At 46.5% G+C, this 17,136-nt stretch overlaps 1 protein-coding gene across 9 annotated transcripts in view; it reads right to left on the minus strand.

Moving 5' to 3' along the window:
• The window catches only part of RREB1 (ras responsive element binding protein 1), a 167,509-nt gene that overhangs the window by 123,348 nt on the left and 27,025 nt on the right, over positions 1-17,136 (minus strand). For 2 of the 9 annotated variants that reach the window (XM_019745409.3, XM_019745400.3), the window contains exon 1: positions 7,347-7,632. The exons of 1 other annotated variant lie outside the window; for it this stretch is intronic. The gene's annotated coding sequence lies outside the window, so the exon portion shown is untranslated. 6 more of the 9 variants (XM_074335267.2, XM_019745401.3, XM_019745403.3 and 3 more) reach the window with 5 other exon arrangements.

The following is a 17,136-nucleotide window of genomic DNA, read 5'->3' on the forward strand; positions in this document are numbered from 1 at the left end:
GTTACCCATTTCTAGAAGCTAAGTGAGAGTCCATGTCATTTTGGGGGAACTATCACTTCCCACCACAGGCAACCCTCTGTCTCGCCAGGATTTCATCCTCGCCTCCTGCCAGTGTGATAGCCCTGGGGAGGACCCAGGACAAGTGGCACCTGTGGCTAAAAGATCACTCCTGTCACTAACCAAGACATCAGCGGTCTGAGAAAATTTAGTTTTATATCTGTACGCCACATTTTTTTTACTTTAAATCAACCACCTTTTTGTGTATTTGAAGTCTGGAAGTCCCAAGAACATAAAAATAACCATGGTTCCCTCTCCATCCCTTCCAGCCATCTGCTATCCACCCTCTCAAGGGAAGATGTATGGACAGAAGACCAGACTCCAAAATACTACCCTGTAAAGAAGGTAGATCCTTATGTAAGAATTTTGTGAAAACCAGAGAAAACCAAGTAAGGGAGACTACTAGTGCAGAAACATCAACTGTCAAAGGAGTAAGGGCTAGTTTTAAGACGTTTTTAAAAAGGGCAGGGGGGAGGGGTGTACTCCACATGAAGTTAAAACATGACGGTGGACAGCAGCTGACAGCACCAGAGCAACCTTCCTAAATGACTGAAGAAGTGACTCAGAAAGCCGAACCACCCACCAGACAGCTTCTCTGTGCCAACCAATCTGGTCTGTTTTAGAAGCAGATGAGTTCTAGACCTTTTATTTACTAAGAGGTTTTCAAATATGTTTAATGCCACAACGTTTTCCCCAACCCCAAGTTTTCTGTGAAACTTTGAACTTGCCAACCATCGTAACTTACAGGCATGTAATAAGAGCTTACTTGCTTTATGAAACTTCAGATGTCCAACTGTATCACGTGCAATTCTGCGCGTCTACCCAGGCTACCTGTGCAGACGCCACAGGCCACAGCTGCAGGACCTTTAAGGCAGGCTTTCTCATCCTGCACTGACACTGGGGGCTGGGTAATCCTTTGTTGTGGGGCCATCACTGTGGGATGGGTAGCAGCATTCTGGCCAGGAGCACCTGACCCCCCAACCCCCAGCCAAGCCATCAAAAAGGTCTCCAGACGTTGCCAAATGCCCCTGGAGGCAAAACCTCCCTTGAGTACCACTGCATTTAAGGGGGAATCTAAAGCTTGCACACTGCCTTGTCCTTAGAATCCAGTCCTACGTAAACTTCACTAAGAATAATTTGCTAGTTGTTTGTCTCGGCACTCAAAGCAAAAAGAAAGTGCTGCCTTACCCGATTTGAACATAAACTCCTAGGCAAATTCTGTCTACAGTAATGGTGCACAATTCGGGAAAGGAAATCCAGAGTGGGCACCCACAAAGCTTCCTGAGCTCAAAATATACCACTTTCTTCCATATATAGATTTTGACTTTCTGGACCATTTATTTCATCCTTACAACAACCCCATGATGTAGAAAATCTACTGAAAAAAATGTGTATAATCATCTTCATCAACAGAAATGCTGCCAAAGGCTAAAAAGTTTCTTCTTTAATTGCCTTACATCTTCAAATTTAACCACAGTATTGTGAAAAGAATCCAGTCTCATTTTAAACACACACACACACACACACACACACAGACGAGGCACTGTATATTTAACGCTCAGTCTTGAGGCCATGCTGACTTTAAAAAGCAGGTGTTGTACTGAGCTAGACTGGGCTTAGGAGTTCTGGGTCCTAAGCTTGATTTATTACCAGCCACTGGGTGGAAATTGGCACAGTTGTAAAATGGGTTAATATACCCACCCAACCTCACTCTGTTGCTCGAGGATAAAATTGGAATCTTTGTTAAAGGCCTTCACAAAAGCAGGGTGAAGTTAACTTGGTCCAAGGTACACCCTAACGAAAAAGGAAATTTTCAAAGTAATTAAACCATTTAAGGTCTCAAACAGTCGTGTAACAATCCTACCCCAGTCTCTGAAAAGGGGGGAAAAAGAGATGAGATACCAAGCAGGCCAGGGGAAAAACAAATAGAGCCATTTAAAAGCTTTATCTAATTACCCCCACTGAGGCTTTTTCTCTGCCGTCTGGCTGGCTGACAAAGAATGTGAAGGTTTTCATTGGGCTTTCTCCTCCCTATCAGGACCACCCGCCCTCATGGAGTCTGAGAGGCCTCAGGTGAATCCTGCAGGAGCAGTCAGTACCCGGTCTTGGGGATTTTACAGAGGCTTTCAAATTCTCTTAGCATTACTTGCTTGAATCACACTGAACAAACAGTCTCCACCCTCTCCCACTTCTTTTGTCTGAAGCACCTATTCACAGGCAGCCACCTTTACAGATGGCTGACTGGCTCACCTGTATCCTGAAGTACCATCAGAAACAAGATGCACCAGTAGCTGGAAGGAACAGCTCTCTGTGCCCTCCTCTCAGGGCCTCCCTTCCTGTCCACCCCACCCCATCGCCACCAACCAATGTCAGAGCGCAATCTCCAGGTACTTGGCTTGACTTCATACCAGTAGTCAACACCCAGGGAAGGTGACAAGAGAAACTGAGCCCAGCGCATTCGATCCCACAGCATAGCTAACATAAAAGGAAAAATGTCCATCACCCTCAGTCCCCATCTTCCTCATTCTTCCACCTCAGTCCTGATGCAAACACAGCAGATGGTCTTCCTCTCTGTATTCTGCTTCTTATGGGAGTGGGGGAAATTAAAAATAGGTGATGCATTTCAGAAAGCACATAGTATGCTTCCCTCTGTGTTTCATATGGTACACCTTTTACTTCTGATTTATGGGGAGGCCCCCCAGGGCATGGAAATCACTATCTGACCCCTGCTTTTTGAAGAGGGCCATGTCTATTTCTACTCAAAAATCACTTACTAAGTCAGAGGGAGAGAAAGTTCATTTACCCTGCACCCCCTTCAAGAACCTATCCAATTTCTTAATTATATTTGGATAGAAAAAATATTGCTCAGATCTGCCTGTTTGGTAGGTCAGATGTACACAAGTAACCTTAAAGCAGGGAAACTTGTGACTTACAGTGGACTGGCCTGGTTACCAACCATGGCTTCAGTTCAATTGCAACCATTTTATCTCACTGAAAAACTCCAAGATCCTTTAACATACTTATGGCAGAAACGTAATGTAAATCACAATTTTCCCCCTAATATTTGTGAAGGAAATGTCAGCCCTTTCAGACATACTCTAAACCTAATACAATTATTTTTAAAAAGGTATTAAGAACTGGGCTGAATAAACTGAGATGGAGAAGTGAAGTGAAAAGAACAAGCCCTATCAAAGCCTAAGGGAATCTCAGTAAAAAGGGGAAGAAAATTATCGTCCTGTTATCAGGAGAGTCTATATCACACACTTCCTATTGATACTATTATTTCATTTTTATCTTTTAAATGCAAATCTATTAAAAAGGAGTGAAGGAGAACATCACTTTGTGTATTAGGTAGATTTTCCAAAACAAACTAAACGTTCCGTTATTAATAAATGAAATACAGTGATGTTACTCACATATATCCTAGGGAAGGGAAGGTTTAACCTGAACACACGGGTAATAGACAAGAAGTCTGCCCAGACAAGCTGCCATCTGACACCAGAGTTGGTCAGAGAGCATGAACTTCAATTAAAAGACACCGTACAAAAGAAAGAGAAATTACTTAAATATGATAAAAACAAAAACTCAACATCCTACCTTCTTGGGTCAAAGGACACGGAGAACTCAGAAATTAAATAAATCTAGTAAATAATGTAAAACAGGGAAGGACTCCTTTTCAAAAATGCTTTGGTTAATTTTAGCATCCTTCTGTTTAGCTGCTTAGCAACCCTTATCCTATGACCTTTTAAGCATCACCTACTTTTCAGAAGGATAATGAATTGAAACATCAAAAGGATTCACTTCTGACTGTTTCTAGTGAACATGGTTAACCAATTATTGTAGGACTTCGATTTATATTTACTATGCCATACAAAACTTAAAAAAGTAGAAGTTTTAAAACTTTATTAATCAGGAAATATCCTTTGCTGAAGGTAATAAGTGATGTTGAAAAATGAGCATATGATTTCTAAACTGACGTAGGAAGTGGACCAACAGAGCAATTCAAAATTGAACAGTAAAAATGAAAGCTACCTAATGGCACCTAGCTCCTGCCTGACATACAGAATGTAACTGATAAACAGCTGTTGATCAGGTGCAGAACTAACAACATTAGGTTTTATTTTCCTCCAATATTCTGTACCTGTCTTGGATGCAAATGAGACCGCAGGACTCAGCATGAAGAAATTTAAAATAAAAGACCCTTCAATCAAAAGGTCACTTGTTGGATGACGTAAACAGTTAGGAATGGACGCACCACCTTGCCAGCTGAGTCAGACCCATCTTCCCCTTCACATAAACACTTCTCTGCCGTAAGGGCTTAGACTCTGATTTTCTGATGAGAAATAAGTAGTATCTAGAACAACCCAGAGAATGATATACCATATAACAGTAAGCATCTGCAGCATTTAAGAGTATCATGTAACCAGCAAGTCCTCTTTAAAGAACAAAACATCCTAAAATGCAATCAGTTTAGCAGTATTTTTTTAAAAATGATAAAACAGTGCAAGTTCATTAACAACCGAAAATGGAGCACAAGCAAAACAAATAACTAAATCAAAGGGCTCTCTCCCTTTCTTTTGTAAAAGGGGTGAAGGAGGGAAGGTATTTTTTCACACATTTAAAACTTGATAAAAGCCATTCAAATGTTTAATTCATCAGTGTAACCAAAGCTCAAAACACATCAAAGCAGGATCCATCAGCCCGAACCCAGAAGTCTCCCTCCAAAGGGCAGAGGTAAAAAAACAAAAACAAACAAAACCCTAAAATTAGTGGCTCACCTTTGCTTAAATTACTTGAAGAATAACTTCAAACCCATTCCTTCAAAAGTTCTTTGTGACTCTTGAAGGAAGCACAGAACTAAACGTTTGCAAACAAGAGGAAAAAAGTTTCAGCCAAGACTTTGGCCTCTTAGACTTCCGGGTTACATGTCTTAGAATCATACCTGCCCACTAGAAAAAGCACCAGATCTAGAGGATGCTTTTAAGGGCTGTGAAGGTGGATGGGTGGTGGTGGTGGCCGGGGCACCCCAAAAAACAAAACGAAAACCATTCTTTTCTTTGCAGTTCCCTTTTCTCCAACTTCCACTTCAATTAAACTTATTTCAGAACACACGCACATGCATGCATACACCACTGCATGTCTAAAAGAAAAAAATATCTCAAAAAATATGGGATGCACATTAGCAACCCAGCCTTTGCAGAAATCACCTCAAGTCTCCTCTTCAAGACAGAAATACCTCGCTATTTTCCAGGTTCCTTATCGAACAGGAAAACTTTATTTCCACTGGCTTTCAAAAGGCTAAGCTTAAATCTAAACTCTAAAACAAGCATGAGGGTTAATTCTGCTACTGATGAAAACTCTAGGACAGGTTTTTCAGCATACCAAAAAGTTGTATTTTTATTCACCTTTCTTTCTATCGCTCTCCACCACCATCACCATCCCCCCAAAAAGAGGAAAAAAACTCCAAAGTGCCCCGAATGTGTGCTGCTGCTGGCTCTGAAGCCGTGTAGAATTTCGTAATGGAATGTGAACTGCTCGTCCGGATCTGGGCTCACGTTCTATCTTCTAACCAGTAAGGAGCGAGGGAGGGCAAATCTGCTGAGCAAGGAGAAATACTTTCCTCCTCTTTTATAACCCATCACGGATGCACCGCGGCCGCTGGACGCGAGCTGCACGCTGCGCCTGTCAACCGGCCCGCCGGCCTGCTGGTCCCCGCGACCCCTGGGTCCTCAAGCCCCCAGCGCCTCTTCCCTCTCCGGGGCCGCCCCCGCCTCCCCCCGCCCGAAAAGTAAAGTAGCCTCGCCAACAAGCGGGCTCGGCCTCCGCGTCCCGCACTCACGCGCCTCGCCCGGCCCGGAAGGTAGCCGGGGAGCGAGTCACTAACTACATCCTCGACGCGACCCTCGGCCCGGTTCAGAAAACACGCCGCTTCCCAGGGTGGGGGCCGGCGACGGGAAGGACCTCCTCTGCTCCTTAGCAACCATTAAGGTCGCAGTTTCCTAAGAGACCGCGAGCGGGGAGGGGGCGCAGGGGGCCGGGCCCAAGGCGGTGGGGGGGCGCACTGGGTCCCCAGCCTCTCGACGCCGCCCCCACCCACCCCGGCTCCGCACAGCGGGCCGGGATGGGAGGAGGAAGGGAAGCCCCAGAACTCGCAAAAAATTGGTCCAGCGGGCGGCGGACAAAAGTTTCCGAGCGCGCTCCACAGCTGGGCGGCGAAGCGGGCCCCGGCGGCCGGCCCCGCCTCGGATGCTCCCGGCCTCCTTCCTGTGCTCGTGACGGCGCCGGGCGCCGAGCCCCCCCCCCCCCCCCGCGATGCAGGCTCCGCTCCACACCGATGGCTCCCACGAAAACACACGGCCAACCGAAGGGCAAGGGAACAATACGCGGACAGGGCTCTGGCCCCCTCCTCCCCTAGTTACCCGGGACAGTGCTCTTCGTGACCCACAGCCACGAGCCTAGAACGGGCGAGGGCGCAGGGTGGCCGCGGCCCCCTCCCAGCCGGCGCCGTCCGCCGGGGAGGATCAAAGTCCGCAGAGCAGGGCGCGGCGGATGCTCCCACCGCGCAGCCCCGAGCAGGCACCCCGAGCCAGCACCCCAGGCAGGCACTCCGAACGGGCACCCCCGGATACCTTGCGGCGGCGGGCGGGCGCCGTCATCTCCGCGCTGCTCGGCCCGAGAGGGACTCGAAAGTATGTAGGAGAAAAGTTTCCCCTCCCACATGGGGGGGAGGATGTCGGGGGAGCGAGGGCGGAAGATGGAGAGCAGCGCTGGGAAGATGTTTCTGGCCGGCGGTGCGTGCACCATCCGAGTCCCGGCGGTGTTGGTTAAAAATAAATTGGGCGGCGGGCGCGGCGGCGCGGGTCGGGCCGGATTCCTGCGCTCGGACGGCTAATATGGATGCGCATCAGGTCCTGGCGGCGGGGCGCTGCGGCGACCGCGGCGGCTCGCGCTGGGAGCTGGTTGGCAGAGCCGGCAGCTCGGGAAGGGGAAAGGAGCGGAGGAAGGGGAGGAGGAGGAGGGGAGGAGGAGGAGCGGCCCGGCGCGCAGCCCGAGGGGAGAGGGCTGCCCAGCTCATCCCCGTCCGGCCCCACCGCCAGAGCGCACGTAGCGCGGCGTGGGGCACTCGGGTCCTCCGCTCTGGGAAACGGCGAGTTTAAAAAAGTACAACGCGCTCCACAGACTTCACCCTCCCCATCCCCAAAAGTTCTTTAAAAGGTCGCTCCCTCTTAGCCCCAGACATCTCGCTGCCACCCGAGTCCCGCGAGCCGGAACCCCGGGCGCGTACTTACGGCCGGGCAGGGCGCTTGGCTCCCAGGCATGATGCCGTAGGGACCGGTGGGCTTCGGGGAGAGAACGAGGAGAGATGCAAACTTGTTCCGGAAAAGGAATCAAAATGGCGTTTCTGGATGTGCAAAGTTCATCAACTCCGCAGTCACTTCCCCTCCTCCTCTTCTCCCACAGGGAGGGAGGTGGGCGAGGAGCTGACGACCCCGGCGCCCCAGCCGTAGTCCCGGCCCCCGCCTCGGCCCCCCGCCCCGCTTCCTCGCCCGCACGCTCGGAGACTCGCTCTCCCCCTCTCACCCTGATAAGTAGACACATCACGTGTTGCTCCTGCGAGTCTCCTGGGGACGTGTTACTGAGCGGCCGCGGCGGCCGCGGCGGCGGCGGCGGCGTCTCGGGCTGGGGGGTGGGAGGGACCGCGGTACCCGCCTGTCGCCCCCGCCCCGATTTTAGCGGGGTGACCGCAGTTTCCATCCCGGGATGGATGGAGGTGGAGTTCCCCACCCCACCCCCACCGCGGCCCCAGGTTTGCCCCACAGCCTCCGCAGGCGCCCCGGGCCAGAGGATGGGCCGGGCCGCCCCAGGGAAAGGGTCTCAGCGGCCGCAGCTGAGCCGGATCTTGGTCAGCCCAGCGCTCGCCGGCCGGCCACCTTGGACCACTTCGCCCCCTCCTCTCTAGCCCCTCACTGCAAGCGACTCTCCGCCCCCAGCTTTCCATCACATCACTCTAGAGTTTGTTTCACTATTTTAACGAAGGAGGGGATAGGCAGTGATGCCCCTGAGGCGCGAGAGGGGCGCCTCGGAGGCCGGGAGGGGGGTGGCGTGGGGTCGCGGTCACTTGGTCTGGCGCCGCCGCTCACAGTCTAGGAAACAAATGGGAGGGTGAGCCCCACCCGCGCTGTTCCCTCTCCACGCGGTCCTTGCTCCGCATCCAGGTGGGGCGAGTAGATGCTGGGTCAGGAGATTAAGGAACCAGCGCTTCACCCCGCCCCCAACTTTGGGCTGTTTCTCTCCCAGGGCCCCGTTCTTTTAGCTCTGGTGCTGCCGTTCCGGAGCGTGTTCTCCGTCCAACAAATTCAACGTTCACTCGGCTTTTGTCACTTTTCCTTTACCACACTCAACAACTGATGCTTAAGCGGGGTCTGCTGGCTCCTAAGGGGCCGAGGATGGCAGAGGCTCCTACAGCCAGTGTCCCCACCCCGCGATGGAACGGCTGATGCTGTGTCATCCATATCGCCCTCTGAGGCATCAGGGAAGCCACATGCAATATCTCTTTCTCTCAGAGGGCTCCTGTTTCAACTCTGAAAAGCAGGGCACTCTCCATCTCTACAGCTCCCACCACCACGCTTAGCTCTTGCTGTTGAGGCCCAAGTTATCACTCAGCCCAGGGAAACCAGGCCTGGGCTATGCTTCCTCCATGAAGCAGCTGACATGTTTCCAACTGTTAATATTTTTCCTACTGAGGTTCTGAAAGGGCCTGTTCTCAGGCTTTGGAAACATCATCAGACAGATAAGAGTGACTGTGGTTGTGGAAAATAAACACACACCTGAAATCCTCAAGACAAATATGCCTCTTAACTGGTTGCAGAGAATACTACTATTGAATTAGGCATTTAAGACTAGTCAGGCAAGGTGATGTTATACAGAAAGCTGGCTACTACTGTAGAATCACGCATTTGAGACTAGTTAGGCAAGATGATGTTATACATACAGAAAGCTGGCTACTCTACTTACTATGACCTTTCACCCTGACTCCACCACACGGACTTCTCTGAGGACACCTGCACATTATACAAAGTTTTAGGCCCAATCATGGGCCTTTAATTTGCAACTTTCAGGGGAACGCTGGTTTTCAGGGCTGCAGATAAAAGTATCTATCTAGGGATGGACTAAATGGATGGGTTCTGGCCCAGATAGAACTCTCTAGAACCAAGCAAAAGCAGTTGGGCCATTACCTCTGACGAGATAAGTAGGCTAAACCACAGCCCAGGAGGGAACTGATTCAGCTGGCTGTTTCCCTGACGTCCAGAGTCATCAAAATTAAGTTTTCAGAACCTGTTATGTTTCCCATGGTCTACTGTTTACTGAGGAAAATTCTATCGAGAGAAACTTCGGCACTTGCATTTTTCTAAGTCTCCCCCTCCCCCACCCCATGTCCCCAAGTATATTATCAAATGCTTTTCTGAAGACAGGCCTGCCCCTGGAGGAAATGGGCAAATCTCTAAACAGGAGTAAGAGTTCACACAGTCACCACAGAACTGGTGTATGGAGCTTCAGACTTTTAACATGTTCCAATGAGAAAGCAAAGGAAGGTCCATTTAGGGAATGCTACTTTATTCATTTGTCCTGCCTGGATTCAGGAGTTAGCCTTTCCTGGTCTCCCCATTCAGTGGTAGAGTTTGACCAGAAACAACATCAAAGTTGGAATTTTGCTGGTAATTTCACTTATTCTATAAAATACATTCAAACCTGCAAAGTTACATGAATTTTCATGATAAATCACTACTTTTATGTCATCTAGATAACATCAGCAACTAAAAAAGAGAGAAAACAGTTTAAAAGTAACTTTTAAAAATTAAATCTAATGATATAGGCCTTGTGTTCATTTTTTCTAGCTAATTAATAAATTTATAAGTCAACCTGTTCAAAGGTGTGTTTATTCATATTACATATAAATATCATTTATTGGACAAATACCTATTTGTTGAACATCTAATAGGTAAAAAGAGCCATGCTATCAAAACCATGATGAGGTGTTACTTCACACCCACTAGGATGGCTATAATAAAAAAGACAGAAACAAGTGTTGGCAAGGATGTGGAGAAATTGGAACCCTCGTGCATTGCTGGTGGGATTGTAAAATGGTGCAGCTGCCTTTAAAAACAGCTTGGAAGTTCCTCAAAATGTTAAACATTGAGTATATAACCCAGCTAGTCCACTCCTAGGTATATACACAAAAAATGAAAACATATCCACAGGAGAACACGTACATGAATGTTCATAGCAGCATTATTTGTAATAGCTAAAAAGTGGAAACAACCCAAATACGCATCAACTGATTAATGGGTAAACAAAATGTGATCTATCCATACATGGAACATTATTCAGCCATAAAAAGAATAAAGTACCAATATACGCTACAACCTGGATCAACTTTGAAAACATCCTAAATGAAATAAGCCTGACCCAAATGGACAAATACTTTATGATTCGGTTTATATGAAATGTCCAGAATAGGCAAATGTATAGAGACAGAAAATAGATTGTTTGCCTAGGGCTGAGGGTTTGGGGGGAAATAGGGATTGACTGCTCATGTGTGTGGGGTTTCTTTTTGGGGTGATAGAAATGTTCTATGATTGTGGTGATGGTTGCACAATTCTGAATATATTAAAAACCACTGAATTGTATATTTTAAATGGGTGAATGGTAGGGTATGTAAGTTATATCTCAATAAAGCTGGTATGTATATATATATACATGAAATTGTATATATATACACAAAAAATGAAAACATATCCACAGGAGAACACGTACATCAATGTTCATAGCAGCATTATTTGTAATAGCTAAAAAGTGTGCTAGGTTCTATAGTGGAGAAACAATACAAAAATGGGTAATTTATAACCTGTGCCTTAAAACAGTTCAGAATCTAATCTCTGCATAGGAAGTAATCATGAAATGCAAATCAACAATAAGGAGGAACCATCAAATAGATACAAAATTCATGGGTTCAGAGAAAAGAGGTCACTTCTAATAAGAATCATTGGAGAAAGCTTCATGGAAGAGAAAGCAATGGAGCTGAGCCATGGAGAATGGCTAGAAATTTCATAGGTGGAGACTGAGATTAGAAACAGCAGATTTGCAAAGGCATTATTGTAGCAAGTCATGGGTCCTCTTCAGAGATCACTAAGGATTCCAGTGTGGCTGGATTACAATATATAGAGGAATATATAGGTAATGAGACTGAAAGGTAAACAAGCTGAAGCTATCTCACACAGAATTTTTTAATATGATCCATGGAAAACCTCAGGTATGAGGGTAGGGGCAGAGGTAATAGAGAGTAGATGATCAAGAGCCACTTCAGAGGAAGAATTGACGAGAAAGCAACTGGTGGACCAGGAATGTGGGGGTGAAGAAGTGAGAGCCAAGATGATGCCTGGGTCTTAGCCAGTTGCCTGAGAGAATGAAGGACAACATGAGAAAGTCAGAGGTAAGAACTCATTGAGGTAGAAGATGAAAGACTAGGTGATACTGAGCTTGAGGCAAAAATAAATGGAAAACACAGAGCTCGGCCATGAAAGAGGATCAAGAAGAAAAAGGATGTGGATGTTGGAGAAGGCCACTTGGATGAGGTGACACATTCTGCTGAATCTCATATGTAGGTGTCCCCCAGGCAGAGAGGACGGGGCAGGGCCCTCCAGGCAGAGGGAGCAGTGAGTAGTAAACTCAAGGGCACTGAGGTGTAAAACAAGGTCAGTTTCTTAAACTACAAATACCTCACTCTGTAGCTGGAGCAAAGGGAGGAGGATGTTGTGGGCCAGACCGCCCAGAGTTCTGTGCAGCTGGCTGCTGACTTGGATTTTATCCAATGGTGAAGCCCTGAAAGGACTTAAGGAATAGGGGAGACAGAGCATCCCTCATGGTACTGTGGAGAAGGGTCTGGAAGCCTCGGACAGGAAGGCTAGTTAGGAATTAATAGATGATCCAGCTAAGATATAATAAGGACCTAGTAAACCACTGGCTGGAGAGGTGGAAAGGAATGGAGTGATTTGAGACATAATTAGGACATGGATTCAACAGAATTTGACCAATTCGATGAGAGGAAGGAAAACAAAAATCCCTCTGGAGCACTGACCAAGGAGTGTGCCACCAAAATAAACCACTGCAGTGGTAGAGCGACAAATGACAGTGCAGGGATTAAAGCGAAAACAGTGGGATAGGTGGAGGTAGGAGATGTACTAGAGGTAGGAGATATTAAAGAGATGGAGTCCACTGGGCTTGGTCTCAGTTGGTTTTGGGGTGAGAAGAAGAGAGAATTAGGAAGGTTTCTCTGGTCTCAGTTGTGGGTACCTGGATGGGTGGTAGGTCCATTCACCAGGGGCACGAGTCATGGGGGGAGGGTGGTGTGTGGAAGACGAAAGGTGATCAGACCCAGGAAAAAGCCCTGGAGAGACATCTGAGGGACAGAGAGGGTGGACAGTGAAGGGCTAGAGGCTGAACCCAGGGCAATGTCTGCAATTAGATGGCTGAAGGAGGAGTGACAAGTGCACTCTTTTACCTCGAAAGAAGCAGAACAGCCAAAGCAGTGGGGGCTGCCAAGGGAAAAGGTGATTACCTGTTAAAATGTAGAGACACCAAGGCAAGTAGGTGAAAAGGGGGTGAGATCTGAGAAAGTAAATTGATTTGAGAGTAGAAGACAGGGGCCAGAAAACAAAGGGTTAAAGAGTAACTGGAAGAAGAGGAAATGAAGCCCATGCTTTGTGAGAAGTTAGGTGATAAAAGGGAGAGAAAGGAAAGTAACAGCATAATGGCAGCTAATATTTATGGAATACCTACTATGTGCCAGGCACTGTTCTAAGGGCCTCAGGTGTATTATCTTGCTTACTCCCACCCAGCCTCAGATCTGGTAGGCGCTATTATCGTTCCCATTCTGCAACTGACTCAACTGGAGTCCAGACATCACACAGCTGGGAAGAGGCAGAGATGAGATGCACACCAGGCAGTCTGACCCCAGAACCCCACTCTTGTATTGCTGTCACCGCTATTGTTAGTTAATTGAGAATTAGTGTGCTAATAACAATGCCTACTTGATAGTCTCGACTAATCTCAATAAAATGCTCTTGCTTGGACTTTTGCAGAAGGGCCATTATTGTCTGTGCAGTTGTTTAACAAGGATTTAATTGGAAAGATAAGTGAATGTGCAGATTTAAGTGTTGCTAATTTGGTTTCTAACCATCTCTCCTTCACCTCAACCTAAAGTACAAACCTCTTTCTGTTCTCCAAGTATTATGATCCATACGTGCAGACTACATTCTAAAGTGGTAGCTGGATATTTTATGTACCCAGGACAGGAGCCCAGAGATGATCAACCAGAGACTGCCCTCTTAACGTCTACACCGGCAGTTTTCAACTGGGGTGACTCCCCCGCCGCCCAGGGACATTCAGCAATGTTGGGAGACATTTTTGGTTGTCACAAATTGAGGGAGGGGTACCACTGGTATCTATGGGCGAAGGCCAGGGATGCTGCTAAACATCCTGCAATGCACAGGACGGCCCCACAACAAGGAATGATCTGGCCCCAAATGGCAGTCATGCCGAGGTTGAGACACCCTGCTCAACGGTGCCTTGAAAACTATCAGAGTCTGGGAAAGGGGTTTTAGAGTGGGTAAACCACCCAGACCATGCATGTCAACAGGAAGGAATGTAAATCCAGGGGGGAGAGAATACAGATCTATGAGACAGAAACAACCTTTGAAGACAGGGGTGTGTGTGTGTCTATGGCAGAGAAAACATGGTAGAGAGATCAGCCTTGGGGAAAAAAGAAGGCTAATTCACATTTTACGATAGAAGGGAAGGGAAACACAATAGCAGGAACATACTGAGAAATGAGTGGAGAAGAAGGCAAGCTCTGGGACTTCCCATTAGGTGGCCCTGGCTCTGGCAAAGCAGCAGTGTAGGAGAGCCTGGGAGCAGCATGCAGCTGAGACTTAAAGAAACCAGGACTCAGTGGTAGAAAACTTCAGCCCTGTTTTAGCTTCAATGCCATGGAGCCACAGAGGACAAAAAACATATGGTAGGGATTACTGACGGTTGGAAATTGAAATGAGTAAAATCCATCACAAGGGGATGACACCGGAAGGGGGCTGAGGCTGTGAGAACTAGGAGTGGTCTGGGGACAAGAAGATGAGGAAGGAAAGCAGGTTCAGTGGCTGGGAGGGTGAGGCAAGGCGTGAGGGACAGAAGGGGGGCTGAGGCTGGGGCAACAGGGACGGAGCCCTCAGAAGAGAAAGAGAACCAAATGACTCTTCTGAGATGAAGCGGAAAACCTACTCACAGGGTTCAGGAAATGGAGAAAACTGTAAAAAAAAGGACAGGACATGAGTCTTGATATGGATGGTCCTGTCACTGAAAATGAAGAAGGGGACAGGCTCGAGAGGAAAAATGTGAAGATGGTCTCTAGGTTCACGGTGAAGAAAGGGTGTCTTAGAGATCAGTAGGTGATTGGGGTACAGATGAGAAGCAGGCATAAACAGATGACACCAACATCAAAGGAGGTATTATGGGCTACAATGTGTCCCCCAAATTCATATGTTGAAGTCCTAGCCTCCGGTACCTCAGAATGTGACTATATTTGGAGATAAGGCCTTTATAGAGGTAATTAAGGTGAAATGAGGTAATTGGGGTGGGCCCTAATCCAATAGGACTGGTGTCCTTATATGAGATTAGGACACACACACACACTCACACGAAAGACCAAATGAGGACTCAGAGAGAAGGCAGCATCTACAAGCCAAGGAGAGAGGACTCAGAAGAAACCACCCCTGCCAACACCTTGATCTCAGACTTCCAACCTCTAGAATGTTGAGGAAATAAGTTTCTGTTGTTAAAGCCCCCCTGCGTGTGGTACTTTGTTACAGCAGCCCGAGCTGACTGATACAGACAGGAGGAACTCAAAGACGATGGTGAGCCAGGTGTGGAAAGGACAGTAGGAAACACATTCGTAGACTCCATGGCCTCCTCCGTGAACTGGGAGAATAGTCTTCCTGAGGAAACGCTTTTGAATGAAGTGATATCTCTAAGGAGAAACCAAGTTCCAATTGGAGTGTAGAGGTAGGGGAAATGCTGTGGGGAAGGCTGAGAATGAGAGTTTCTTAGAACAAGGGGCTCCACAGCCTTCGTGGACAGGACGTCTCTTAAAAGCAGGAACAAGTCTTGGCTAATGATTTCTCTAACCCAAAACCAGCACAGGACTGGCATACTGCAGGTTCTTAGTGAATAGATTTTTCAGTGTGCAGAGGTGGAAGAGGCATATAGGAGAGGCGGGAATGACCTGAAAAGGGTTGGACACACGGGGGCAGTTCCTGGAGGAAGGGTTTGCCTAGGAGTGCCGACTATAGTAGAAGGGTGAGAGGCAGGGGTGAGATGTCATTTAGAATTTCCCAGTCCCCTTAGCAATGCAGCCAATTAAACTATTTCTCTCAGACAAGCAGGGCAGTCTTAGGGGTGGGCTATGAGAACACCTTTATACAACTTCTGTTATCCTAAATTATTACTTTAGCTACCCAGGTAACTTGAGGAATGCATTATTTCTGATGGTTGACAGTTTTCCCTTTAAATTTTAACCATTTGGAGTAGAAATTTTTTCTAAAATGTATTGTGCACTGCCTCGCCTTTTCTCCCTTTTCTACAAAAAAAAATCAGAAAGTTAATATAGGAACAAAATGATATCATACATTTCAAATATTATATGGGATTGTGATACAAAGATAACTTTCTATAAACAAGATTTATACTAGGCTACAAGATGGTCACATCCTAAGAAATTAGACATCCTTGAGGTATGTAATAGCTATTTGCTAGGATACCCTAGGACTCCACAGTAAATTCCAATTTGATTTTTTGTCTGGTTTTGTCCTCCCTCACTAACTGGTTATGGCTTGTCACTTTTTTCTGAATTCAGTATGTGCCTCCCAATAGCAAGCTCCTCTGCCCTTTCTGATTGATTGTTTCTAAACTACAGTGGTTAGGAAAGTGGATAACCAAGATCATTAGAAATGCATGGAAAACAATCATGAACACAAGCATCTTCTTTTGCTGCCCAGAAGCCAAAAGTTGCTTATTTGTTGATTCTTAGGTGGGTTTTAGATTGATGAGTTGTTAGCATATCCCTAAACTAAACAAGTTGCTTGAAAGATATTAGAATATTAGGGAAGATTGAATAACTCTTCTAAGCCAACTTTCCCTCCATGACATCAGTTCATTACTTACTACTTTTAAATGATTTAGCTTCAGGGGACACGGAAAGGGTCACCTATCCCTCCTTCTGACTTCAGACAAAATAGCAGATATTAGAAAAAATGATTCTACTTTCATTGGATGAAGATTCTTTTTTTGCTAAAATACCTGTACTAATAATTCAATATTTGTTTCTTTGAAAGATAGAGCTCTTCATTCACAAGCCAGAGTATAAATAAGTGAAATAAATACTTCTTCAATAAGAAGTATGTATGTGTTGTGTGTTCAAGAGGAACGCATAGAACCAAAGTAAAATTTCTGCAGTGTCAGTTAAGTACCCCAAACGGTACTTTTAAGTGGAGACCACTCCCAATGCTTTAGTATTCCCAATGACTCTGTCCACACTGCCTGGCCACTGGTCACCTTGCTCATAGAACAGGTCCCCATGTTCCCAGGTCAAAGGATCAAATCAGAGTTTTCCACTGTAAAAAGTGCTGAAGAAGTTGCAGTAAATCACACAATTAGGTAGCCGTGAAAAACCCTGACCATTTGTAAATACTGAAAATAACAATGTGTACTTTGTTATGGCAGCCGTAGGAGACTAACACAGCCTCCCAAGCCTAAACTTTATCTGCCCAAGTGTAGAAAATACCTGTAAGCTAGAACAATTTTATCAGAACTACTGTATAAGCTAGGATGTTGGGATGCCATTGCCTACATGGAGACACAATAGAATGAGAAGAGCCTAAAGGAGCAAGACAGTATTAGCTGATATTATGGTAAGACAAATTTGTGATAACACTACACATAAAGGCAACTGGAAGCAACATGTTTAAGAATATG

This window comes from Rhinolophus sinicus, chromosome 14 (assembly GCF_057876585.1).
Source record: "Rhinolophus sinicus isolate RSI-liver-muscle chromosome 14, RSI-T2T, whole genome shotgun sequence".
NCBI lineage: Eukaryota > Metazoa > Chordata > Mammalia > Chiroptera > Rhinolophidae > Rhinolophus > Rhinolophus sinicus.